Genomic DNA, 17,382 nt, shown 5'->3' on the forward strand with positions numbered 1-17,382 from the left:
ACAAATCTAATTCCATAAAGAGTGCAATGGAAAAAATAATAATAATGAGCGAGTCAAGAAGAAATTCCAGCAGAGAGCCAGTGAACATTTATAGGCTCCATTGCTTTCTGTGGATTTAGAAATGGTTGTGTTGTCAGCGGCAGGTGCAGAAGTATGAGGTGAGGTGATGTCGAGGTGACGCAGTAACACAACCATTTTTAATGTATTCAAACAAAAAGCACTTTTTTACTTTAGCTGTGGATACTGTACAATTAGTAGTTGAGATTTTTATATACTTCATACCAAGCGAAACAAAATTGATTCTCTGCACGTATTGTACATAAATAAAAGCAGAATTGACAATAAAGACTCTTGAATCTACAGTAGATAAAAAGTGTTCTACTTGAACAATACAGACGGGATTTCTGTTGGGGAAACTGATTTCATCCATTTAAATCCACCTCGTTAGCATATGGTCCTGGAAATTGCATGTTTATACTTTTATGAATGAATCTCTAAATCTACTAATTGCATTAGTTGAGGCAGGGGGAACTTTGATGGTGGCAAAGTATTCATAATAAAAAGGACCCGCAGTACAACAGTGTGTGCAAGAGAAAAACAGTGTTACACAATTACTGCAGGTGCAGACCAATTAAAACTAGATCCTTTCCTACAGATTACCACACTCTCCATTTTAAATGCACATCCAGGTGCTGGCAATTTCAATTTAACAGTGCGCAATTGCACAGAATAAAAAGCAAGGCTACACTCTGTGTCACTTAAAGTCTCTCAGTTGAAGGTAAACAGTCTCCTTGTAAAGACTGAATAATAAATGAAAGGGTAAACAATACACTCGCCTTTATGCTCTGGCAAAATAAAAACAGTAACACACAAATACACGATTCAGTTACACAAAGCTATTGTAGTATTTCATGTTTTCATAAGCTCCTTACACCATTCCTTCATTTTTGAGTTGGGGTAAACTGAACAGATACTCCACGCCCAGCAGCATCTGCACAAGTTAAATTAAAGCCCTGGTGCAGTTTTGGATTAAACTAAGAGACAAATCAAAGCTTTTTTACAAATATGATTTCATTGAAAATCATGTTTTGGGTTTAAAACACAGATCTTAATGATGTGGAAGAATAAATCAAGCTACCGCTGAGTGACAGATCAAAAGAAAATCCATACACTACAACCACTACTGAGTTTTGGTAGCTTAGCAACGACAAACCAGCAGATACTAATATAGTGTTTATCTACTTTTACATTAAATATGACATACCTTTATGATATTCTTATAAGATAGTGTCCACTTTCATTACTTCTTGTATGAGGGTCACAAGGCAACATGTTGTAACGATTGGATTTAATCAGAAAAAATATGTTGTTGTTTATTCTTGTTCCAAAACTTGTAAAGTATCTTTTATGGTGCAATGAGTTAAAAACTAAAATATCTCCTTTTTAAACTGTACTCAAAATACAAAACAGTAGTAATGGACATACATACTCGAGTGGGCATGAGGCAGTTTGGGATTCTGATAGTGTGATTAACTTTAACAAAAGTCAGTAAAAACAGCTCATACATTAAAAGGTCCGGTGTGTAAAATGTTGGTGAAATTATTTTGAGAGACAGGAAGTGTGCAATCTCTTAGTCATGGCAAGTTTTTTTCCTGTGTAACTCTCAAAGACGATGTGTCTCTGCGTCTGATACATGCAGCGTGGTGGAAATATCTCCTTGACTAAATCGGTGTATGGTTCAAGCGCCGCCATGGTATTTACTGGGAGTTACCCAAACAACTGAGACTGAGGAGGAAGTGTGAACATGTGAGACAAGCCGACCCAAATCGAGCAAGATGATGACTGCCGCTTTGCAAGTGGGAAGAAATTACATATCCAGATCTGGTTCCAATTTGTTTTTCTTTCATTTCCTAAATTACCGTTTTTTGGTTTTTATTGAGTGAGAAATAATGAAATAATAAGCTAGTTTTCATTTTCAGATTTTTGATACTGATTATTGAAAGAACAAAATTTCATCATTTAATGATACACCGATCGTACAATTAGCTGATTGTATGAATTGTCATTTCTCATTACCCCTAGAATGAGCCAGGTCAGTTCGATGGAGGCCACCATATATTTTTTTAATAATAGCCATAGGTATAATAATACATAGGATTTCTAAACACACTAGGGAAGAGTGGGGGGGACACATATACAGCAGCAACATGCAGCTTCACCAATAAATGGTTCTACTTTTTACACACTGCATTATATGAAAGAAAAATGTAATAGTTTTGAAACCTTGACTTTTTAATATCGTGGTTCACCTTGAAACTGGTTATTGACGATGCCTACACTCAGGTAAAGGCAAATAAAATACCTAAAAAATTATTCTCGCGCACACAAAAGACCAATGTACTGACGGCAGCAAGCAATAATTTTCCTCTCAGAGATGTTGATGAAGAGGCCTCCCATTCTGCCAGTGCTTTCATACTGTATATTGGATACACTTAGTGTGAGTAATTGCTTGTGGGTGCTTGATCAAAGCAGTGACAGAGGTTTTTGGAGACATAAAAAAGGGAGGAGACTGCGTGAGATGTTAAGAGAACGTCCTGTATTGACGGCAATAATGTGTTACTTCAGCGTGCCTAAAGTACCACTCAGCAGAAAAGATGCAGAAGCGTGTCTGCACAATACTCACATACTCATCAGCTTTAACCAACCACACTGTGTCTGAATACGCACACAGTCTCTCACTCACTCACCATTTGCACCTAACCTCTATGACGGAGAGCAGACATTTCAGTTCGGGCATGATTCCCAATGAGACATTCATGCATTGCATTAACGCTGCTGAAAGGTTCCCGGAATAAAAGCATTTAACCGTAATGCTGCATTATTTATTAAAACAGACTAGGATTCACAGTAAATACCTTTGTGTGATTACCTCTTGGCAACATCAGAAATAAATCAGTACATGCGACTTTATACCAGTCTGTTCGTACTGCTAATCCTCAGTAACAGTTTGTTGATTTTACACAGAGCGGTTCTGTCAAGCAGCAGATACAAGACTCCCCTCTTGCATATCAGTCCAATATCAGGTTTGAATTCTCCGTCAGGGGCTGTGGCTGACAGACACTGTCTGATAGCGCTCGTAAATAATTCACAGTCCACTATCCTTGGCCATTACCTGTATACTCTGACGCTCTCTCTCAGGAGGACAGTTGCATTGAGCCACACAGACATTGCTGTTTGACAGGTGCAGCCATTTTAGGCTCGCTCTGTGTCAAACAAGAGTCGTCACATTCTCTGAGCGTCATGCATTAAAACACATTCATACATTTTGTGAACAACTAAACTGAGCGAATCTTACAAAGTCCCAAGAGTCACCACTGCCCACATTTCTCCCCCGTGTGGCTAATGGGAGTGGTACTGACGTTTTTACTAGCTAGTTTGTTAGAGTATTTGGAACACTTTTATGGATTTTTTTTTTTTTTTTTTTGCATTTTCTATGCAAATCGCATTGTTTGAAAAACAAAAGATTCTGGATCTCAGTCACAGCAGAAGCGAAGTATGAAGATTCTATTGAAAAGAATTTTAAATGAAATAGGAATGTGAAATAGTTCATTTTTGGACTTTAATCTAGCCATTTTAAGTGTGAACTGGCACAGTGAGTGACCTCTTTTGTCCAATTTCATTTGTCTGCTGTTCAGTTTGAATTTTCTAAAAAAGTCAGTGGTATAATCATTTGAATGTCCAAAAAGAGCTGGACTAGCTTTGGGGAAAAAACCCATTCAACAAAGTATGTGCAATGACAACGCCCACTCATTTTATTTTGTTCTTGGTCTTTTTTATGGCAACTGTAGATTGACAATACCAGTGTATCAAGAGCTCAGTGCATTTAACAACACTAACGTCGTAAGTGAGATTTTATGTATATCTATGGCGTGTAACACCACTCATTTAAAATAGCAAAAACATCTCATGGAAATTTTAAATTTCACCCTTTAAATGTTAATTACCAACTGAATAAATGATTCAGTGAAGTTTTCCCTTTAAAACAAGTCTGTTTGATATCAGCGGGGAGCAGCTACAGATGACAGATGACTCTTTAATGTTATATCTGTTCAACACATAATTTCACCCTATGGTGAACGATGTGGTCTCTCTCAGTCACTCGGCAAATACCTTTGGCATTTGCATACACTTCAGTTTCATTTATTCATAATACAATATATGGAGAAACGTGAATAAAAATGTCAACAAAGGTTTAATAAAAGTACTTTTACTTTTATTCCTTCTCTCAAACTCCAAAACAGGGGTAGGACTAAGGACAGAGACAAAAGGGAGTCGGCAGATGATGTGCGTCATCTCTTTATTAATTTAAGCAGCGTCTGTCTGTCTGTATGTATGTCTGTCTGTCTGCCCATCTGGCTGTTAATCGCATAACTGTCCAACGGTTTGCTTGACAGGCTTAAAACTTGGCAGGTGACTTATTAAGGGCACCACTGTGTGCAGTGCTGACTTGCTCACAGTGTTTAGAAATGCAAGAGATATCAGTAAAAAATGTGACAGACAAATGAGCCACTTCTGACAGTCCTGCCAATGCAGAGAGGACAACGTGCCATGCATAAGACGGCGAGTCAGACTGTACTGCACTAGTTACGTATAATATTCAGTATATTTAAGTCATACATTATGATTTAGAAAAGGATTATTTAAAAATAATATATGCTATTGATAAAAAAAAAAAACTAATTTGCAAGGATTCCTGTAAGTGTGTAATCATTTTATGCACAGCTTCACTCCTGCTCCATTTCTTGGGGCTATTCCTGTAGAGTCTTTCATATTTCTACATTATTAATACGGTGTGAATTTTTGTTCATTTCTGTTCATACAACATTTTAGGAGGTGTGCATATAACCATGTTTTCACCAAGTGGAACGCTTCAGTTTGGTACAGTAAGTACTAAAATAACCGGCCACAACTGTTCCATTTTTCAACTTAAAAACTTCCCTTGGGGTATCAGAGTAAAATGGTACGGTACCATCAACCAACTGATTGGGTGCCAGAAAAACGTCACTCCCTTGCGACCGGTGTTTATTTAAACACCTGCAGTCTATTCTCATACAGTTTGACATCTTGTTGAGACAAAGAGCCTCAAACCGTGCAGGGAAAAAAGAGATGCTGGCTTCCTCTCTCGTGTCACGGTGAATATTGTCGTCTGTTGTTGTCGCACCAGTACGACGTCATGCGACACGGCCACTGGGTACAGCCCACACCTTGCCTACTGAAGTAAAAGTACTGTTCTCAGTTGAAACACAAGCCTGGCCTTTACCATTCCAAACTGTACCAAACCAAATCATGATGAATACACAGCATATGTTTTTCTGTTGGTCTGAACTATCCCCTGCTATTCTTAAACCCTCGTTCTTCTAAAAAAGAAATAGCTTCCAGGTCTTGTTAGGCAGTAAGTAACCCAAGTTCAAGAACAATTGAAGGGTAAAATAAAACTAAAGCAGCTGCAGAAATAGCTTTGAATGATACACTCACTCACACTTGGCTCTCTCTATTAAACTGCATGTTCATTATATACAAGCACCCTTTACCCATAACTCCGATGACACTGAGCCATGAGACGGAAAGAGTTTCATCACATACACATGCACTGACACAGTTTTACATAATCTGGGGGAGGACATGATAGATTCACCCCTCCCCCATAACAGCTGTGCAAATCTCTGACCGGGAGAAGTGAGGTGATGTGCTGATCTGAATGCACATCACTCTGTAGAACATATAAAGCAACACCGAAAGACTGATAGAACAGGATCACTCATCATCATGCACAGGTATAGATTTTACACTTGGGTGAAATCCATCCAAACACCAGTCCTGAGCTGACAGTTAAAAAACAAACAAAAGTCTAAATAGCAGAAGACTGCAGCAAGCACTGCTTGCAGAATGAATTCCCAGTATCCATCAACAACAACAAAAAAAAAGATGATGGAAAAGGTCAGAGCCTGCATTCATCTTCCAAGCACAGTTTTCACTCACAGCATCCCCTTTTCCTGCTTTCTTCCCTCGGTGTTCTTGGCCTTTTTTACCCCCCCCCCCCCTCCCCCGTCTCTCCTGGGGTAACAGAATGGAACGGTGCCTTGCATGCAGCTCAGCACAGATGACATTTAGTCATCTGCCAGTTTGACTCGGTGAAGCATTGTCAGTCATTTCACACAATCAACAACATTCCAGGGTAATTAAAACCATGTTTATTCATAAAACCGTACGTGATCCAAGCTGGGGCTGGTGGAGGTTTAGATTAGTTTACTCTTATAAATAGAGTTTTCAATGGGTGAGAGGGAGAGGAGTTAGTAATTCAGCCATTACTGAGGCTGCATTTCATTTCCTCATGTGAGAGCTACATCCTGAGTCATCACTTTATCGTGGCTCGATCCTCTCATCCACCTAAGCCACGTTTGCTTTGATTACGACAGCTCTGGATCGACGACTCGGAAGACCTCCTACTCATTGTTTTGATTTATCCATCGCATATGTCACCACGGTGGGGCTTCTAAAACAATAACAATCTTATCCTGCACAACAACTATCTGCCTTCTGAATGACCATTTGAAATACAGCACCATCTGCAACACAGTATTCTCTTTATGGGTTTGACTGGAGCAAAATGAATCGCATTTCCGTTTAAATGAGCTGCGAAGTTAGCAATGCAGCCTACTCACTGTTGTGAAGGATATCTCGTCACCACTGTCACCTATATCTGTGGCATTAATTGGAGAGGAAGCTGAGAGTGATGTTTTTATGGAAGAGGATGACTGGGAGGACATTTTTGGCATAATGCCCTAGCCAGGCAGAGGAGGGCTGGGATGACATTGGTCCAGGAAGGAAAGGAAAAGAAAATTGTGAAGATGGAAGAGCTAAGAAGAATGCTCTGAGCAAGCCTGACATTCCATTTCAGGACCACAAAACCTCCCGACAGCCAGATATCATGCTCTCAACTACCACCATAACTAGGGTTGTTATTGTGTTTGGATAGACTGTACCATGGGAAAAGAGACTAGAATCTGTCTTTGAGGGGAAAAAAACAGACTAAACAGTTGGATGAAGAGGCAACACTGGGACCTCCATCCAGCAGTTCCTGAAGTCTCTTGAGCTCCAGGCTACAAGACAAAAGAAGCCTCTCAAAGGATCTGGTGGAGAAGACAGAACAATGCAGCTTCTGGCTCTAGTTCTTAGGAAAGGGCAAATGCTAAGGGAACACATAGATCCTAAGGCTGGCTGCAGGGGGCAGTAGAAACCGTTCCACCACCTTCAGATATTCCAGGAAGAAAAAGAGCCAAATATCAGTAAAGGGTGACTCTCAGCTGACAGCACAAGGGCATCAATAGAGGAGCAGAAAGGATAATCCACCAGTGTACACATTCACTTAGGGCTAAATGATAATGCCAAATCAGTTGATATCCTCTAAACGATAACTTAAAAAACTAACACCATGTGCTATTGAAAAATAATCACATGAATCTAGCAGTTGAGAGCATTAACTCATGTTATAAATCATGTGAGAAACAGTTTTTTTCCATAGATTCCATTCAATTTTTCCAACCGGCAGAGTCATGCACACCCTCTGGTAAACCAGCAGAATACATTGATTGCAATTTATGCCTAAAGTAATTATTCCATGTCTGTATATTTGGTGTGCGTTTATCTTAAAAAGAATGTGTGTGTGCGCATGTGTGTTAGTACTCTGGAGTCGGGATAGCAGATGGTTTTGTGTTGTGGGTGTGTTGGGTGCAGCAGCAGCTGCTCTCACTGTGCCTCCCTTTCTATTCTTTTCACCCTCGCACACACACACACACACACACACACACACACACACACACACACGCAAACATACACTGCACTCCGGAAAAGTACACCAGGATCACCTGATGGAACTAGACACTGATCCCCTCCATTATTCATCAGCTGACCGTGAGCAGCGACTCAACCACCTTAATATGCTATAAATTCCCGACACGCCGCTCTCTTGCCTTCAACCACTCTCTCCCTCTTTCTCTCCGAGTTCACAAGTCGTGTTCACTTCGACAACACAGCTACCGTTTGTCATACAAAATAATACCACGCAGACTGCGACATCGTTCCAATATTATAAGGGGAAACCAGCTCGACGATGAGCCGGAGTGAGTGCAAGGGAAAAAAGAAGAATTTTTCCTGCGCTCCCTTCCCCCGCCCCTCTTTGTCTCCATCTCTCCTCTCTCTCCCCCTCCACCTCTCGTCTTTGGAGAAACTTCAAAGCAGCTCTGAAGTCAGTGGGATAGAGGAAGGGGATCCCTCGGGGACAGTACCACACACATGCACGTATGCACGAAGCCCAACGATGGCTAACAAGCAGTCCGACATTGCCCTTTGAGCAGTAACTGAGTGACAACTTCAAAAGGCTTGGACTCGAAAAATGCTGCAGATTCTCACGACAGTACTGACTTCAGTAACACACACATACATCTCACAGAAAGTCTGCCTGGTGGGAAAAAACATTTTCAGATAATAAGGCTAATGTTTAATTTAGCAAAAATAGATCTATGAGGCGCTAAGAATTAAAGGATTCTCTTGTTCAGCTGGTATCAATGGGCAGAAAGTCCATCAGAAACACAAGCCTAAAAATTTTGAATTTATTATTCTGTTTTCAGGCCTCAATCAAAATGTTATCTTGTGTTTCTTCTCTTGATGAGAATGAATCTTGGGCCATGCGGCCTTTGATCAGAAGATGAAGCAGATGTGCTCTTGATCTTCCAAGTTGCTTAAATGTTTTACGCAACAGGAGGCTGATCTTGAACTTGATGTTGTATTTCAGACGTACAGATCTCCAATTCAGACCGTCGAGAGAAGAATTTAATCACCTTTGGATGACAAGTGTGATCTCAGGAGGACATGAGGAGGATGGGAAAAAAAGATGCACTTACATGCACTGAGACGCACTTGGACTGTCACTTTGGATCAGAAATTAGGATATCCTAGAGTTCAATAGATAGATTACACTGCAGGCCCCTAGTGGGTCATCACACCACCTGACTGGTAGACAACACAGATCTTTGTTTCCTGCCCTTACCATAATTACCTTACCTTATTTCTCTCTGCTTTTACAATGTCAGTGAACATTTTAATGAGGAGTCAATAGCCTCAATCACTAGTTTCTGGTCATCAATATAATATTATGTCAATTTTGTAAATTATATTCCCCATTGAGAGCAAAACTGATGATAAAACACAGACAATATGAGTGGACAATAGTTGGCCAGGTTCAGGTGAACTTCCAGTTCCAAAACATCAATTCTGGAGGCTTAAAAACTGGTACATATACAGCAGGGTTCTCCAATGCCCTGCATGGTTTAGATGTTTCACTGCTCCAACACACCTGATTCAAATGGTCAGCCCATCAGCAAGCACTGCAGAAGCCTGATAACCTATTTATCTGAATCAATTCTAAAATATGCAGGGCAGTGGGTCCCTAGGACCAGGATTGAGAAACCCTGATATACAGAACATCAGCCTACTTCAATATTTGTTGTGGTTTAAATGGAAATGGTAAGACTCGAAAATATACAAACAACAAAAAAAGCTTTCTTAGGTAGGAGCACAAACACCAAGGAAATGCAGTGTGTGTGTGTGTGCGTGCGTGCGCGCTTCAGGGTAGAGGATTAAAAATGTATGTGCTTTAACATGGGAAGAGTGGTGTGCTATTTTGTGAGCCCAAGCACTGAACACAACTCCTGCTTTAAAACCACACATTTAAGGTGGTGGGAGGATTACAGAGGACAGAACATCTCAGGTAACCTTAATGGAAGAGAGAGAGAGAGATGTGCTGCATTCTGCCAGTGAGTGTGGCCACTGCAGGTTCCTGATGACGGCAACAACACACCACAACAATAGCAACAGCACAGAACTCATAACAGCCTCTCAAGGACCAGAGCCAGAGGAGAATGTGCTGAGTATTGATCCACTGTATTTCAGTCTCAGCCGCTGCTGCTGCTGCGGATGATTCTTCAACTACAAGATGGCTGGAGGTAACAGCATCAGGATGTCTCCTAATGCAGAATACTCAAAGGATTAGCGCGGAAATTTAGAATGAACTAAAATAAATAGCTGTAATTATTTCTGCCACAAAGGTTGTGTTTTCACTCGTGTCTTTGTCAGCAGGATCACACGGCACTGAAATTCACAACAATGTGGTGGAGGGATACAACTGGACTTGCTTGAGCGGGGTTAAGTTTTCCACTCAAGCAAGTCCATTAGCCTACAGCTAACTCCTGAACCTTCAAAGACGGGTGTTGATGTAACTTTGGACGATTTGGAGCAGAGTAATAAACTATTTCCCTTTTCTGTTATAAGAAATGGACAGACATGTATAGGATTGATTAACCCTTTCAAAAAGGTATGAGCTCTAGGACACAAACAACTGCAATGTTTCCGTTATGTGATAAATAAACTTTAGAATACTCAATACCATCTCATTCCTTATACTTTTACACTAAATACAGTACTTACTCACATGCAGTAGACAAATACTTTGACTTTAACTCAAGTAATATTGTAACAGGTGACTTTAATTTCTAACAAATTTGAGGTACTTCCACTTTTTACTTTTGTACTTTGTGTTTTTATCCAGTTCTCCATACATAACTTTGATTAGATTTAGGTTCTTATTAGCGTAACATGTCTTACATTAGGGCTGAAACAATTACTTAATTAATCGTCATCTATTTTGATAATCGATTAATCAGTTTGAGGGTTTTTAAGGAAATAAAACAAGCTTTCTGATTTTTTTTAAGCTTCTTAAATACGAATATTTACTAGTTTCTTTGCTCCATATAACACAAAAGTCATTAATACTTAAAAAAAACAAAAACATTTAAGAACATCATCATTTCCAGTGTTGAAAAATACAGATCAAAATGTTTCAACCTTTTATGGACTCGATTAATGGAGAAAATAATCATAATAATAAAGTAATGGATTATGAAAACAATAGTTACAGCCCTATCTCACATGTCCTTGAAACAAATGGTGAGCTGAGTCAAAGTTGCCAGTGATGACGCACAAGACATGATACAAGTTTGCTACAAAAATTGCCAAAAATGATTAAGTGTTCATCACTTCCACTTAGCAAAATGACAGCAGTAAAACTCTATTCTTGGTTGAGATGGAAACCAAGAATGACAAGCTTTTTAAATAAAAAATATAAAAGGAGCCACCACCTACAGTGACAACGCACGACCCTAGGATGTTGTGAACCTGACTCTGCCTGAATGAGTGCTCTAACACTGCAGCAATGTGAATGTTTCTTTTTTTCCTTTAACACACCATCACACCACATCATCAGATGATGACGATGTCTGCCTATTAAGCTTTGAAACCTGGGGGGAATGGTACTCGCTAAAGACCCCTAACCTTTCCATCCTCCTGGTGCAACTCCCACCATTCAGCTCAGATTCACCGACAGCAGCTTCACCCTTCACGAAGAGCTGAAGAAGGAAATAGGACAGGAGGAGGAGGAGGAGAAATGTGTGTCTGCCAGCGGGATGAGAGGAGAGCACGGGGAGGTAGGGATTCTGACAGCGGCTGCATGTGGCGAGGAAGGACGGCAAGGAGAAGCAGTGAGATGCTGCAGAGCGGGGTGGGTGGGTGGGTGTGTGTGTGTGTGTGTGTGTGGGGGGGGGGGTTCACTGCTTGTCTAGGAACAACGTGAATGTAGAGCAGGCAGAAGACAGATGCCTTGGGCAGGAAAACAGACGGCGGAGGTAGATAGAGCAAGAGTGACGGACATTCCTCTCACACCTCTGTGAGCAGCAAACATCCTAATACAAGCTAATCCCTCTGTCAGCCTCTTACCTCACCTGGGTCGACTATATCTCACCAACAGCCACGCACTGACAAAATGGAAGACTGATTTTCCTCAGATCTTACACTGTAAGTATTTGACTTTGGCCTAACGGACACAGTTGGTGCTTTAAGTCCCATGCAGCCGAGTATTTGGTCAACATAAACACACACACACACACACACACACACACTTGTGCAGCAATCATAGTGAGGACAGTCAGACATAATGTATTCCCTGGCCCTTTAACCTATAACCTTATCCATCACAACTAATCCTAAACAAAACCCAATTCTAAGCCTGACCCTAAAATCAGGTAACCCTCAAACACCTAAGCCTCAAAATGTCCATCTGGACTTTTTTGCTTATTTTAACCATAAAAAGGGCAAGAAAATGTCCTGCCAGTAAGGGCTTTTGTACATTTTCCCAGAATAACTTTCAATTTCTGGCAGTTATTCACAATTTACTGCTCATTAAAATAGTGCATTAACAATTTAAAATGAAGAAAAACAAAAACACTGTAGTTGTACAGTATATGAACACAACTACGGTAAGATTGTGCGCGTTATATTTGAAATTTGAGTATACAACATACTTAAAATATCATTTGTTTGGGTCTTTGCCTCAAAGTCCAAAAACAGGCCAAAAAAAGGGAAACCATGTGCAGGCGTTTTTCCAACTCTCTCCTCTCTAGCGACAAAGATGCTGCTTCACTGGCTTCCTGCAACAGCACGAGTTTAAATTACCATTATAACCACATGTTGGCTTTGACATACAACTTCTCAGCTTTCAGAACTGTTGGAATTTTTCCGATAGCACAAACCGTTGTGTAACTGCAGCAATGCAAATTGCACAAACATATCGTCTGTGATGCGCTCGGTGTTAACGGGTTAACCGACAAAAAAACATTTTTAGGGGTAACAGAACATGAGGACCAGTGGATTTGTCCCCATTTTCATGTTTTGGTCCTCTCTCACACACTCAAACCTCCTGCTGACATTTTCCATTTACCCTAAGTGTGTCATAAATTGAGCACTAATTACTGATTCATAAAGACCAAGCCAGTCATGCTGACAGTAGATAGGGCTGCAATGATTCATCAATTCATTGATTATTAATTGATTAGTAAACTCATCGTCAACTATTTTGATAATCAGTTTGAGTGTTTTTTATTATTATTTATTAAGCTGTCTGATTTTTGAGCATCTCAAATGTGAATATTTTCTTTTTTGCTCAACATAAAGAAATCAAACTGAATAATTTCTCGTAGATATTTGAATGTATACTTGGATTACCACACAACTGCACATCAAACAGCAGAGCTTTTTTCCCCCCAGAGTACCCTACTGACACTGATAAAGTTACCGAAGAGCCACACATTGAATTATGTCAGCACATCAAATTTTAAATCTCCAACGGATCTAAAATTTAATCCATCTTTTTATACCTCATATCTAAAAAGAAATACAAGTCTCTATCTCTTACAAAACACCCACATCTGAGATTAAACAGACACAAATAGCACCTTTAACAAAACAGTCACATGTACTACGCATAGGTGGTGATAGACAGGAAGTAACTCTGACCTGAACCCTAAATAAAAGTCAATCTTTGTTTCATTGGTAACATGATTTCAATGTGAAGACGCAGGAGTGGGAACTAAAACATTCAGTCTGCACGTGCAGTGATTAAACAAAGTGTTGCCTCATCATATGTTTGCTGCATCGATGGCAGCACGTTTGTCTGAGCTACCTAAGCTTTAATGTGCTGCCTTTTATTGATTTTTGGGGATCATTTTGTTTTCCTGTGAGGGCGTCGTGGGTTGGATGAAGCTGGTCCACGGGCCAGACCTGGCCCCGGGGCCACATTCTGTCCATGTGTGATATTGAGTAATCTGACAGCGCATGAGGGATGGTTAGTTTTTGGCATTCGTCAGGGCTGCAGCTCGTGGTCAATTTCATTATTTATTGAACAGGTGATTATTTTGTCAGTGGATCGATCACTCAGGTTTAGAAACTGTTAGAAAAGTGAGAAATACACAGGGTACCTCACACAAGATACATGGTCCACGATACCAATAATATCACGAAACAACGATTCTGTGATCTATATATATATATATATATATATATACACATACATACATACATACATACATACATACATACATATATATATACATACATACATATACATATATATATATATATATATATATATATATATATATATATATATATATATACATACATATACATACACATACACATACACATACACATACACACACACACACACACATATATACACAAAGTAAATGTATTAAACGTGGCTTTCGCCGCTATTATCCCGCCGTAACTTCAAGGGTAACAAGAAGTTTCCCTCAGTCATTTGAGCAGCGAGGAGGAATCAAGCAGCAACACTCAGCGAGTGAAACTGGCTGGGACGGTTTACTTTGGAGAGATATATACACACACACACACACACACACAATATACAATATATATATTGTCCTTGAGTTATTATTTTTGTTTTGAAAAATGAGTGAAACAATTGAAAATATCAGAAAAGTGGCACACTTTCTTTGTCAGCAAATGGAATAAATAATTTCTAGTAGCTTTGTGTCCAAAGACTCATCAAAAGTACTTCCCTATAGGGATTTATGGAGCATTGAAGAGCCCATTATTATTTCTATAAGATCCAAATACAATATTGTGTTCCTTATACAGTAAGGTTTACACAGCCTGGAAAACTGCAGAAGCCATCACAACAAAAGCACTAAAAATGAAGCTCACTCTAAACTCTTTAAAATATACTTCTACACATTTTATAAGATACAGAATTTATCAGAGATGCAATTTAAAGTGAATATCTAATGTTTTCTTAATGTGTTTAAATATATACGGATTAAATAAAACATCAACATCAAATGTCTACCTAAAAAGGATCAATTATGAATAAACTATCATTTCTTCCAGTACGGTTTTCTGCCTCATCGTTGCAGCACTACGTGGATTTGTCCTTTTCAATGATCCAGATTCAGGCAGCAGCAAAACTCTGCAACATCAAGAACTATTTTCAGTCCGGCTGCTCACAAGACCAAAGGCTTTAACCTGCCAGCGCTGGATGACAGGATTCAAACAATATTAATTATGTGATGCTCAGTGAAGCCTGTCAGACGCCTCAGTTAGAAAACACATGATCAGCCTCCAGTAAAGTGCCTGTGGATATCATCTGATTTAAAACGAATCAAATTTACTCTTCATCAAAGAATACTGAATAGTAATGAGGGTTTTTTTTTTTTTACACAAACCAAAGTCTAGGGTAATTTCTGCATATTTAAGAACCGATTTTACTGATCACTCCACACAACACCAACTCTTAGCCTTAGATGCTCAGTTGGATCATTCAGTCAGTTCCAAAGTGGAGGCTTATAAATCTAAAAGGTGATGACACTTTAACTGTTTGAGCCCCTCGACTTTGGAATGACCTACGTTACATATGGAAGGTAAAGGCTGGTGGACTCACTCGATTGTGGATTGGTTGGTTTTCACTGCAGTTGATATCCATAATGTTGCATTGCTGCCTTCTTCTGGATTTAATCATCCATTACTTCTTATTTTTCCCCCCCATTTCATTTTCTCTCAGTGTTAAGTCGTCCTCTACTTCTTGGGGTTTGAGAGCTCATTATTGGTGTTTTCTTTTTTTACGTCACTTGGCATCTGTAATGCTGCAGTACTGCATTACACTCTTTCGGTTGCCTCTCCTTCTCCTTCTAATGTCTTTAAAGTTAATCTATGCATCTTTTTACAGATCTGCTTTTATGTGATATTGTCCACTTGTGCTTTCTCTTGCATTGTATTGCTTTTATTTATTTAATACACTTTAACATTTGTGCGACATCTAGGGGAAATTATTTTTTATAACCGATTTCTCTGTCATTATTTTCTCCACTAATCAAGTGCTGTTTTGCCAAAAAAGTTGATTAGTATTTCTTTTTGATAAATGGAGCAAAGAAACCAGAAAATATTCACATTTAAGGAGCTGAAAAATCACTAAAACCTAATAATCAATTATCAAAATAGTTGATGATTAATTAAGAAATCAACTAATTGAATAATCGTTGCAGTCCCTAGTGATGTGCACTTTTATTCTGTTTTTATTCATTAATACACATCAACCAGCTATTACCTCTATTTTGCCTTTATTCACACAGACGTGCTGTTCAGAATTGTGTGGCTCTGCCTTCAAAGATATAATCCTCTTGGATTTTTTTTTTTAAATCTAGGATTAAAAGGTATCATGATATAGAATTGCACCAGTTTCAATTGAATTGGTCTTTGTCTCTCCTGTTGTTTATGCATTCTGTTTTGTATTACTGTATAATTTTAACTGAACTGCTTCCCAATTTTGTAGAAAAGAGATTTATATCGCAGGGGACTGAATGATTGAATAAAGGTTTTTAAAGAAAAAGATTTTTGCTTCGTCTCTTAAACTGATTTCTCATTTCTTTATTATTATTATGATGATTATTTTAATGATTATATGCATCACACGTTAGGTGTATTATTTCATCCACCGCCCTGTTTGGCTTGTTAATCCAGAATCACCATGTGTAAACTGAGTGAGGACTGTATCTGTACATATTTCACACCACAACAATTATCCAGCAGCAGCAGCGCTAATATGAGGCCAAATGTCCCAGAGCAGGGAGGCAAAGAAACGGCAGCTGGTGACTGTGAAGCTGCAGGAAACGGAGCAGTTATTAAAAACAACACCATCTGCAAAGCGAGGACGGAGAGGCTGCCCAACAAAACACGGTCTCCCGTCAGCTCTTTGTTTCCGAAGTGACCGTGTTTATCTCCCACAACCGAAACACAGAATAAATCTGAGCGGAACAAACGTAAACACCGACTCAACACGCTCATACGGCGATTACGAACCAGGAAGGGAAGGAGAGATGGTTCGTCTCTCGTGATGAAGCCCGTTATTCTAATACATCAGCCTTGTTTTCACCAACTTAATCCTATCACGGCTTTTTGAGGAAACTCTTACCTTTTGCGCAGAGCTGTGTCTCGCGGCTGTGGCGGAAAATCTGCGGGAATCTGTGCCTATCTTCAGTGTTTTGGGAGTGGGTTCGGTGCTGGTGCTGATGTTGTGCGCCGTGTCTCTCAGTCAGTCTTTTCCTCTTCCTCGGTGTCTCCGCTCTCTGCTAGTGGTGCTGAAGTGGACAGCTCACGGAGGAGCTGTGGAACAAAAAAAAAGAGAAAAAAGAAAAAAAAAACTAGCGCCCCTTGTCGGAGCGGATGAACCTCTGCAACACGGACGGAGCATGGAGTCAAAACCACAGGCAGAGCGTCACCTAGCGTGGGCTTCACGTCCTCTTCTCGGACCAATGAGCCCATTATCACCGTGTTTGACGTTGTCGTTGTAGTGACAGAGTTACCTGGGACAGGTGTAAATAGTAAATTAAACAATAAATCAATTCACCTTCACTGGTGTGACCC

At 39.7% G+C, this 17,382-nt stretch overlaps 1 protein-coding gene across 3 annotated transcripts in view; it reads right to left on the bottom strand.

Moving 5' to 3' along the window:
• srrm3 (serine/arginine repetitive matrix 3) overlaps positions 1-17,220 on the bottom strand; it is an 84,649-nt gene extending 67,429 nt beyond the window's left edge. Inside the window, exon 1 of one of the 3 annotated variants that reach the window (XM_058627433.1) lies at positions 16,931-17,220. The gene's annotated coding sequence lies outside the window, so the exon portion shown is untranslated. The remainder of the gene's footprint in view (positions 1-16,930) is intronic. The other 2 variants (XM_058627434.1, XM_058627435.1) reach the window with 2 other exon arrangements.
• Between the last annotated feature and the right edge of the window lie 162 nt (positions 17,221-17,382).

The sequence above is a fragment of the Solea solea genome, chromosome 4, assembly GCF_958295425.1.
Source record: "Solea solea chromosome 4, fSolSol10.1, whole genome shotgun sequence".
Lineage (NCBI taxonomy): Eukaryota > Metazoa > Chordata > Actinopteri > Pleuronectiformes > Soleidae > Solea > Solea solea.